Source organism: Arachis ipaensis, chromosome B9 (genome assembly GCF_059453495.1).
Source record: "Arachis ipaensis isolate K30076 ecotype BB chromosome B9, ASM5945349v1, whole genome shotgun sequence".
Taxonomy (NCBI): Eukaryota; Viridiplantae; Streptophyta; class Magnoliopsida; order Fabales; family Fabaceae; genus Arachis; species Arachis ipaensis.
The window spans coordinates 24,416,704-24,426,820 of NC_142444.1; the positions used below are offsets into that span (position 1 = coordinate 24,416,704).

The following is a 10,117-nucleotide window of genomic DNA, read 5'->3' on the forward strand; positions in this document are numbered from 1 at the left end:
GAATAATGAATAGAAGGGAAGATGATTGTGATAAGTGAAGTTTTGTGGTGATTAAAGCATTATACGTGTCATTAGTTAATAAGGAATGAAACATGTGTCATGATATTAACATATATTTACATATATGTATTAATACAAGCTACCCTAGTTTTTTCTTACTTTTTGTTTCCTTAATGGTTTCGGCGAATAATAATAATAATAATAATAATAATAATAATAATAAATTTTTATTTTGTCTACTAAAATAATTTTTAATAAATAATTCAAACTAATAGAATAAGTTATAATCAAATTAAATTTTAATAATAATAAAATTCTATTTAATTATTTTTGTTAGAAATAATTTTCTTAAAAACAAAATTCAACAAATATAATAACTCATAAATAGCTAATTATTTAATTTTCGAAAACTTGGGGTCTTACAATATACAACCTTCATAACAATTTTAATTACTATTAACAATATAAAACCTTCATAAACTTGTACACCAAATATAATGGTTGATAACATGACAAGCTCTAACAAAAAACCAAAGTCATAACAACTACCCATAAATTTGTAATACATGCATTACAAATCCAACAACTATTACATTATCTATTTCCTTTACATACTTAACTACAAATATGAAACTTCATGATTACTAATCATCCATTACAAACATAAAGCTCACATGCCTCCATATTGTTTGGGCTAAAAGAGTTGATGTCTAGAAGGATAGGGTTTGTGATAAGGCCATATGTTGTAGGATCATTTTTCGCAGATCCCCTCCATGCATTAGGGGAGACTTTGCTATCGCCCAAAGTATTATCTGTAAGTCAATACAACCAGTCACTGTGTACTGATAATACATGTTACACATCAAAATTTGCATGACAATGTGGGAAAGCAACTTAATTGTGCTTTTACAAATACCTGTGTCTTTTGCTTTTCTAGATTGCGTCTACAATACCTGTGTGAACCTTCATTTACACCTACTGGATTTTGATGATCATCAACATTACCATGAGTATCATTTTTAAAACGAGTTTGTAGCAATTATCAATGATAGATGATTTAAACATCTTTTGTGTTTGTAAACAAACAGAATCAGTGAAGCAACAATATCTTCATATTAACAGAATAAATATGTCTTATGAGAATCCTCCATAGTTCTAGTGCTTTATGATTCGGGTATCTAACAAAAAGTAATTTCTATATAATACCAGGATCTGTTAGCCATCCAAATGGAAGCATGTCCAAATCAGGCCAGGATTTCCCATTTAAGCCAGCTGCTCCTATCAGATTAGCAGTTGCAAAATCCCTGATTCAAAATTGAATAAACTATCTTTATTGTATAGCCAAGGATGGAGAAGCATCATTATTGAAAGGTAATAATAAGTGATATAATGCAAGCACCCAAACTGAAATTTATCAATTTAATAACCTCGTTACGTCGAAGTGACCTTTTACATCCCACCATGTATCCCATTCATCTCCTGTAATACGATACATGCTGACCAGTCCAATAACATCCTTGGCCATGGCTGGTGTCACATTGTAAATTGGTCAATGAATCTGGCAAGATATTTACTGATCAGGAGTAAAGGAAATTGCATAATACCTTTGATACATAGCTTATTTCACTTAAATCCAAGTCATCACCAAATACACAGTCGGGTTTCACTGCAAGTATAAAACACATTACTAGTTGCTAAATTTTAAATACCATTGAGTAATTTCTTCATACATGAATAAACAAAGATAATCTTCTTTACCTTTTTTAATTCAAAGTATCCCCTAATTAGTACATAAAAAATAATCAATCTAATCTTCAAGATTTACTCACCTCTCTAACAAATGAAAACATAATCCATGGTTGACTATTTTTAAAAGTGTGGCCAAAAGATAATCCTTTTCTTAATTTTAGTTGAACTAGAAGCTTTGAAATTTGATATATGAAAACACTGACTGAAAGTTATAGAACCACTAAAATATCAACTCTATCTCACTCTTCCTAAACAACAATCTCCCAAAAACAAATAATACACATAGTGTATAGAAGGAAAGTTGATGCATTATATTGCTTAAATTTATCTGAGACATGAGTATAATGATATATCACATATATAAATTGACTATAAATTGTATCTCAATTACCAAAATCAATACCACATGAAGCACACTGCTCATAAAGGGATCTTAATAAAGCTTTCCTAGCTCCGAATGATGTATTCACACTCATGAAACCATGAGGCATCCATGCACAAGCCCTTGCTGGGATTGCTATGTCTTTGGCACACTAAACTCGACCAGACTCTTGATAAGCACCTCCTTCATAAATTGAAAGAAGAGGAATTGAAGGGTAGCAACAAAATTTAGCTTAAGGTAAAAACAACATTCCCAAATCTTTATCCAAGAAACTCAGCTGCCATGACCAATATTAGCTTGGAAAGAACAATGACTTATTTCTAAAAACAACATTCCCAAATCTAATTTTTTTTTATATGCACTATTGTGATTAAACTACAAATGGTAGTTAGATTAGTTGTTTACTGATTAACAATGCTTAGTTAAAGTAGTGATTAACTAGATTAGTAGCTTTTCTGGAGTTTAGGTAGGTTTCTAATGTTAGGTTAAATAGGCAGTAGAAATAAAATGAGAATGTAAATTAGTTTAATTTTTTAGATTTAATGTAATTCTTAAGCTTTAGGTTAAAGGCCTAGTAATTTAGTTAAAAATCTAAGTCGTTCAAAATTTATTTAGTTTGGGTTGGTTAAAATTTTGGGATAAGTACGATTTTGGTCCCTAACGTTGAGGGCCAGAATCGAAATCGTCCCTCTTGTAATTTTCGAATTAAAATCGTCATTAAAGTTTTTTTCGTATTAAAATCGTTCTTTTTATTTTTTTGGACAAAAATACCCTCACCACTACCAACATAATTACTTCCTTCACCACCACCACCACCAACACCACAACCTCCACCAACACCAACATACACCACCACCAGCACCACCAATACCACCACCAACACTGCCGCCGTCCCCCTCCCCCCTTACCCCTCCCCCTCCCCGCCTCCCCTTCCCAGCACCCCCACCCCCACCCCGCGTCACCCCCCTCCCCGTTTTCCCTTCCCCCCACCCCGCGGTCACCCCCCTCTCTGTCTCCCCTTCCCAGCACCGCCACCCCCACCCCGCGGTCACCCCCCTCCCCTATCTTCCCTTCCCAGCACCCCCCCACTCCCACCCCGCATCACCCCCCTCCCCGTCTTCCCTTCCCAGCACCCCCACCCCCACCCCGCGTCACCCCCCTCCCCGCCTCCCCTACCCCCACCCCCAAACAGAAACAGAAACAGAGAAACACAAAGCCAAATTAGAAATTCAAAGCACAAAGAAGAGATCTGGACAGAAGAGAGGCAGCGGCAGGACGGCGAGACTGCGGCGGCGGGACGACGGCTTCCCTTCCCCCTTCATCGTCATCATCATCAGAGTTCTGGAGGAGGCGGCGGCGACGACGAGGTCACGACGGCGACCATGGAAGCTCCCCGGCACCGTCCCCCTTCCCCCTTTCCCTCTTCCCTTCCCCTCCCCTCCCATCCCCCTTCGTATACCCTTTTCTTCTTCCACCCCCCAACGCGTTTTTACGCGTTTTCTTTTTTTAATTTTATAATTTTTATTATTAAAATAGGATTAGGGGTAGTTTAGGAATAAAAAAAAAAATTTTATTAAAAAGGACGATTTTAATACGAAAAAAAAATTTAATGACGATTTTAATTCGAAAATTACAAGAGGGACGATTTTGATTCTGGCCCTCAACGTTAGGGACCAAAATCGTACTTATCCCTTAAAATTTTTAATAATTTAATTTAGTTTAATTTATTTAGAATTAATATATTTAGGGTTATTTAGGATTAATTATTTAGGATTAAATTATTGAGGATTAATTTATCAAATTATTTAATGTAGTTTAATTTTATTAAATTGTTAATTTATTTAATGTAACTTGTGGTGGTTCTAAAAGAAATTTTTTTTGTCACGGTACAGCCACATCGATTTATTACCAGCATGAGGAGGCAGCATGGTATGACCCTAGATGACAGTATCATACCATACCTGCACATGACCGGCTTAGCCCTCCTTGCGAGGCTCAACGACTACTAGTTTAGGTTGGATAAGCCGCTGGTCAGTGCATTTGTAAAGCGGTGATGGCCCGAGAGTCACACTTTCTATATGTCATTCGGAGAGTGCACGATTACGTTTTAGGATGTTGCGTACCATTTAGGGCTTCCCATCGACGGACATTACGTCAGCAGATGTTTGACAGATTTCCAGCGGTTCATTGATGGCAGGAGACCTGCATGGGATTGGTTCCACGAGTTGTTGGGTGTGTTGCCTTCGGCGAACTGCATCGACAAGTTCATGGTGAAGTGCACTTGGATGCAGGAGACGTTCAGTCACCTTCCCCATGACACAGACGAGGAGAGAGTTAGGAGGTACGCGAGGGCACACATCATGATGCTATTATCCACCCAGCTCTTCGGTGACAAGTCCGGTACACGCATGCATATCCGGTGGCTACCATACGTTGCAAGATTGGAGGATATGGGTGGATACAGCTGGGGATCTACTGCTTTATCATGGTTATACCGATGCTTATGCCGTATAGCCAGCAGGAATGTGGTTAAGTTAGTCGGTCCGTTGCAGCTCCTCCAGTCATGGATCTTTTGGCGGTTCCTGGGTTTTAGGCTGGATGGGTTTGACGCCTTTCATTATCCATTGGTAGTGAAATAAAACTTGCAAATCTTCGTCACTGCATATCACAAATGAGTCGTACTTCACCCCATCTCGAATAACAGAAATCGAGATTCGATAATATAACTTCTCGATCCGTTTCATTCCATGCAGACCCAATTTCTGTAGTACAGTATTATGATAATCAACTAGGTTCATAGAAGGTCTGATAAAGACGCTCAACGGATCTTTATCAATAAACTTAATTCTCGATCGCATTTTTTTCTTAATCGTGCCTTTGTAGTGCACAAGAACTAGAAAGCTATCCTCTGTAGCCATTTTGAGTGTCACTCTAATGAGGATTCAACATGTTGTTGGTATTTATATAGGTTGGACGCCTACTTTAAATCGAATTAAATTAATTTGATTTAGAATTTAGTAGACTCGATTTACCCTATGGTGTTTTCTTCCGTAAATCGAATTCACTTCATTCGATTTACTTTAGTGCATGCATTATACCAAGTAAATCGAATCTAATAAGGTCAATTTACTACCATCAACCCTAAATCGAATTTTATTAATTCCATTTACTACGAAAACCCTAAATCAAATGTATTCAATTCGATTTACATATGCATGACTAAATCGACGTAAATGAATTCGATTTATATTAAAATAGGCTACCCATGTAACGCTTCTTAGTTTAGGGAATTCATGTAAATTTTGTTCTTATTTCATTTGTATAAGTGATTTGCGCTATATTATTAATATTATAAACCAATCATATATAATGATAATTATTTGTTCTTAAAATAGATAATTAAATCTATTTAGTAGTAATTAAAAATATTTTTTCCTATTTTAAAGGATCACAATTCTATTATATTATTATATTGTATGAATGTAGAATAATTAAGTAAAACTAATATTAAAAATATTAATATGAAAGAGAATTATCATTTAAAAAAATTATCATATATAATTAAATTATATATCAATCTTGCATAATTAAAACTATTTGTTCTTAAAATAAATAATTAAATTAATTTACAATAATTAAATTTTTTTATTATTTTAAAATAGATCAATCATATCATTATTACCGTTATATATGAATGCATAATTATAATTGACAATATTTTATATAATTATAATACTTTGCGTAACTATCATTATTTCTATTATTTAAATTATTAATACACAAAACCTAACTCATTTAAAAAAATTTTAATTGTACTAATTTTTTTATTAACGTTATAATAAAATATCTATATAGAAAGAGAAAAATATATTATTAGTTGCACTAAAAATTTTTATTAATGTTTTTCTTTGATCCAATCATGCAGAATTATACTTATTTATCTTTAAAATTGTTAATCAAATTAATTTAGCATTAATTAAAAAAATATTTTCCTATTATCAATATTATTAAACTACTATTATATGAATGCATATTTATTTTAATCAATTATGTAAGTTAATATTAAGAAACATTAATACAAAAAAAGTTATCATTTAAAAATAAACCATCGTATATTATTATTTATTATATACCAATTACGTATAATTATAGTTATTTTTCTTTTAGACATAATTTTTAATTTTGTCTAAAAATTCGCACGTGAGTTTCAATTTAGTCTTTAAAATTTTAATTGCTTCTATTTAGTCTATAAAATTTTACAAACATGACTCATGTTAGTCTCAAAAAGTAGATACCACATTGAATTCTTGAAAACGATGCCGTTTCAGTTTTGACGCTCAAAAAACCCAAAAATCAATGTCGTATCAATCCTCTTTTCGCATATTGATATTGACTGTTCTTCTTCTTTTCTCCAAAAGCAAGTGATACAACATTATTTTTGGCTATTTGAGCACCAAAAATAAAATAACATTAACAGAACGCTTACCTACTAAACAGTTGAGTGCCACATTAGACTACTAAAAATGATGTTACTTTGCTTTGGGCACTCAAATAACCCAAAAATAATGTCATATCATTTGCTTTGGAAAAGAAGAACATTCAACATCCACGCCAAAAGAGAGTTGATATGGCGTTATTTTTTTTGACATTAATTTAGTATTAATTAAATTTTTTTTCCTATTATCAAACTTATTCAATTGCTATTATATGAATGCATAATTATTTTAATCAATTATGTAAGTTAATATTAAGAAACATTAATACAAAAGAAAGTTATCATTTAAAAATAAACTATTGTATATTATTATTTATTATATACCAATCATGCATAATTATAGTTATTTTTCTTAGAGATAATATTTAATTTGGTCCCAAAATTCACACGTGAGTCTTAATTTAGCCTTTGAAATTTCAATTGCTTCTATTTAGTCCATAATATTTACAAACGTGACTTATGTTAGTCTCTGAGATACTCATGTTGGCCTGGACAAGCAGTTACCACACTAAATTCTAGAAAACGATGACGTTTCGGTATTGGCGGTCAAAAAGCCCAAAAAATAATGTCGTATCAACCCTCTTTTGGCACATTGATGTTGACTGTTCTTCTTTTTTCCTCCAAAAGCAAGTGATATAACGTTATTTTTGGCTATTTGAGCGTAAAAAACAAATAACATTAACGGAGCACTTAACTACTAGGCAGTTGGATGACACATTAGACTCCTAAAAATGATGTTATTTTGGTTTTGGCGCTCAAATAACCGAAAAATAATGTCGTATCACTTGCTTTGGGAAGGAAGAAGAAGAACATTCAACTACGTAAGTTAATATTAAGAAACATTAATACGAAAGGAAGCTATCATTTGAAAATAAGCTACCATATTTATATATTAATCATGCATAATTATAATTATAATTTTTTGTTTTTAGATATAGTACTTAATTTAGTCTTTAAATTTGCACACGAGTTTCAATTTAGTCTTTGAAGTTTCAATTGCCTCTATTTAGTTCCCAAATTTTGTAAATGTGACTTGCGTTAATTCCTGGGATAATTTTCGGCAAAGAAATGTAAGAAAACATTAGCGTGGATAGGCGGATACCACGCTGAACTCTTGAAACGGTGTCGTTTTGGTCTTGCTAATTTTGGGGAACTAAATAGGGACAATTGAAACTTCAGGAACTAAATTGAGACTTGCATGCAAGTGTAGGGACAAATTGATTATTATCTCTTTGTTCTTAAGATACTATATCAAATTAATTTAATATTAATTAAAAAAATTCTTATTTTAAAGCATATCAATCCTCATATGCTACTATTGTATGATGCATAATTATTTTAATCAATTATGTAAACCCCATTAAATTACTAAATAATTGGTCAATAAATTAGTTTCTAATAAAAAAAATTAGAAATGCGAATATTGTATTAAATTGGGATAGAGCTCATCAAAACGAGAATTTTGACACTAATTTTGAAAAAAAGGGTCCAAAATTGGACCGAACGGGCCAAACCGGGCCGAACCTTTAATTGAACCCAAGCCCTTCTCTCCCTCATTTTAGCATAAACGAAGCTGAAGGCTTCCAGGGGAGAAGAGAAATGAAAATTTCCCAACCCTCATACGGTGATTTCAAAATCCTGTAACTTCTCCGTCCGAGCTCCGATCGCCACACCGTTTGCGGCCACGCGTCTACTGCATCGAGCTCTACGTTTCTACCAGAACAATTTCATAGGTAAGCCATTAATTACTCTCAGCCACTCTTTTCCTCCAATTTTCAAAAAAATAGAAGAGATGTTGAATTTCTTTAATTTATGATGTTTTAGGATCCAATTAGCTTGAGGAAAACATTCACTCTTACTTATGTGAAGCTTGGGTAAGGTGAGGAAACCATAATTCCATTTTAATTTCACTGAATTTGAGCTTTGAGTATTAAATTGGGTATATATGTGTTATAAATGTGTATTAGGTTGTGAATAAATAATTGGAGCTTGAAATTGTGAATATTGGAACTTCGAGGAAGTTGAGCCTAGAGTTTATTGAGCTTTTGAGGGGTTGTCTTGGTTTTAATTAAATTACTTTGGTTGCTACGTGGAAATCGGCCATGGTATGGTTTAGGTTTCTGTTTAATACTTTAAGCTTTATAATCTGAGTGTCGGTATTCTAGGATTGCCTCTGGAATTCCTAGGACCTTATATCTTATGTGTGTGGCACCTTTACCATGCTGAGAACCTCCGGTTCTCACCCCATACTATGTTGTTGTTTTTCAGATGTTGGTCGAGAGGCATCTAGTTAGGCGTCTGGGCACCTGAAGCGAAGTGGTTATTAGGTTATTTTGTTGTGTAGTGATGTATAAATATGTACTTAGCTCTCTCTCTCCGCATAACTTGTTCTTTTGGTCCTCTTAGAGGTTTATGGAAAGGCAGGATTTTATTTATGTACATTTGGGTTTTGAATATATATATATATATATATATATATATATATATATATATATATATCTGTGTGTGTGTGTGTAAATATTCTTCGGCCAGCCTTGACTTCGCGGGCTGAGTTGAGAGCTTGTTATTTTGTATATTTCGCACTTTATTCCTACTTGTATTATCTTATGTTTGATAGTTATAGTCTTCTTAGCATGCAAGTTAACTCGTTTCTTGAGCGTTGTGCTTTTATTTTGCAATTTCTATTTCCTCTATTCTTCAAGGCTCCTAGCATATTATAATCTTTCTGCTATTATATGTACACATTTTATTTTAGAGGTCGTAATACCCCACCACCTCTGTTTTTACGACATAAGCGTAAAGCTCAGTGTGGTAGGGTGTTATATTATAGTATCAGAGCAGTTCATTCCTATAGAGCCTGAAAGACAGACTGATTATGCTTCTGTGCATTCTTTGTATATGTGTTTTTGTGCTATTAGGATATCTGACTGATATATATGGCATAAACGTTTGTGAGCATGCATTTGGAACTTAAAGCATTAGACGGACGCGGTCGTGGGCGAGGTAGAGGTAGGATAGGCACCGTTACTCCTGGCCCGGCAGGGAATGATCCAGTAGATTTTATGGCTGCCCTGGGAAATATGGATGCAGCTATATAGGCGACAGCCGAGGCTCTGGGTAATCAGATAAACCAGGGTAATCACGGGAACAATAATGATGAGGACGATCCTATGACACTTGCAACATTTCTGAAAGTTCACCCTCCGACTTTTAGGGGAACCTCAAATCCCACTGATGCAAACAATTGGATTCAGGCTATGGAACGGGCGTTGCCTGCTCAACAAGTTCCTGAAGAGCAATGGGTTGAATTTGAAACTTATCAGCTGCAAGATGAGGCTCAGTATTGGTGGCAGGCAACACAACGTATCTTGCCACCAGATAACGCTGCGATTCCTTGGGAGGTTTTTTGGACAGAGTTCTATAAGAAATACTTTTCTAATTCAGTCAGAAATGCCAAGGAGCTTGAATTAATGCAATTAAAGCACAACTAG

General features: G+C 34.1%; 1 pseudogene; it reads right to left on the reverse strand.

Annotated features, from left to right (window-relative positions):
* Nucleotides 1-648: 648 nt before the first annotated feature.
* LOC107615291 (alpha-galactosidase mel1-like) lies at nt 649-3,576 on the reverse strand (annotated as a pseudogene).
* Between the last annotated feature and the right edge of the window lie 6,541 nt (nt 3,577-10,117).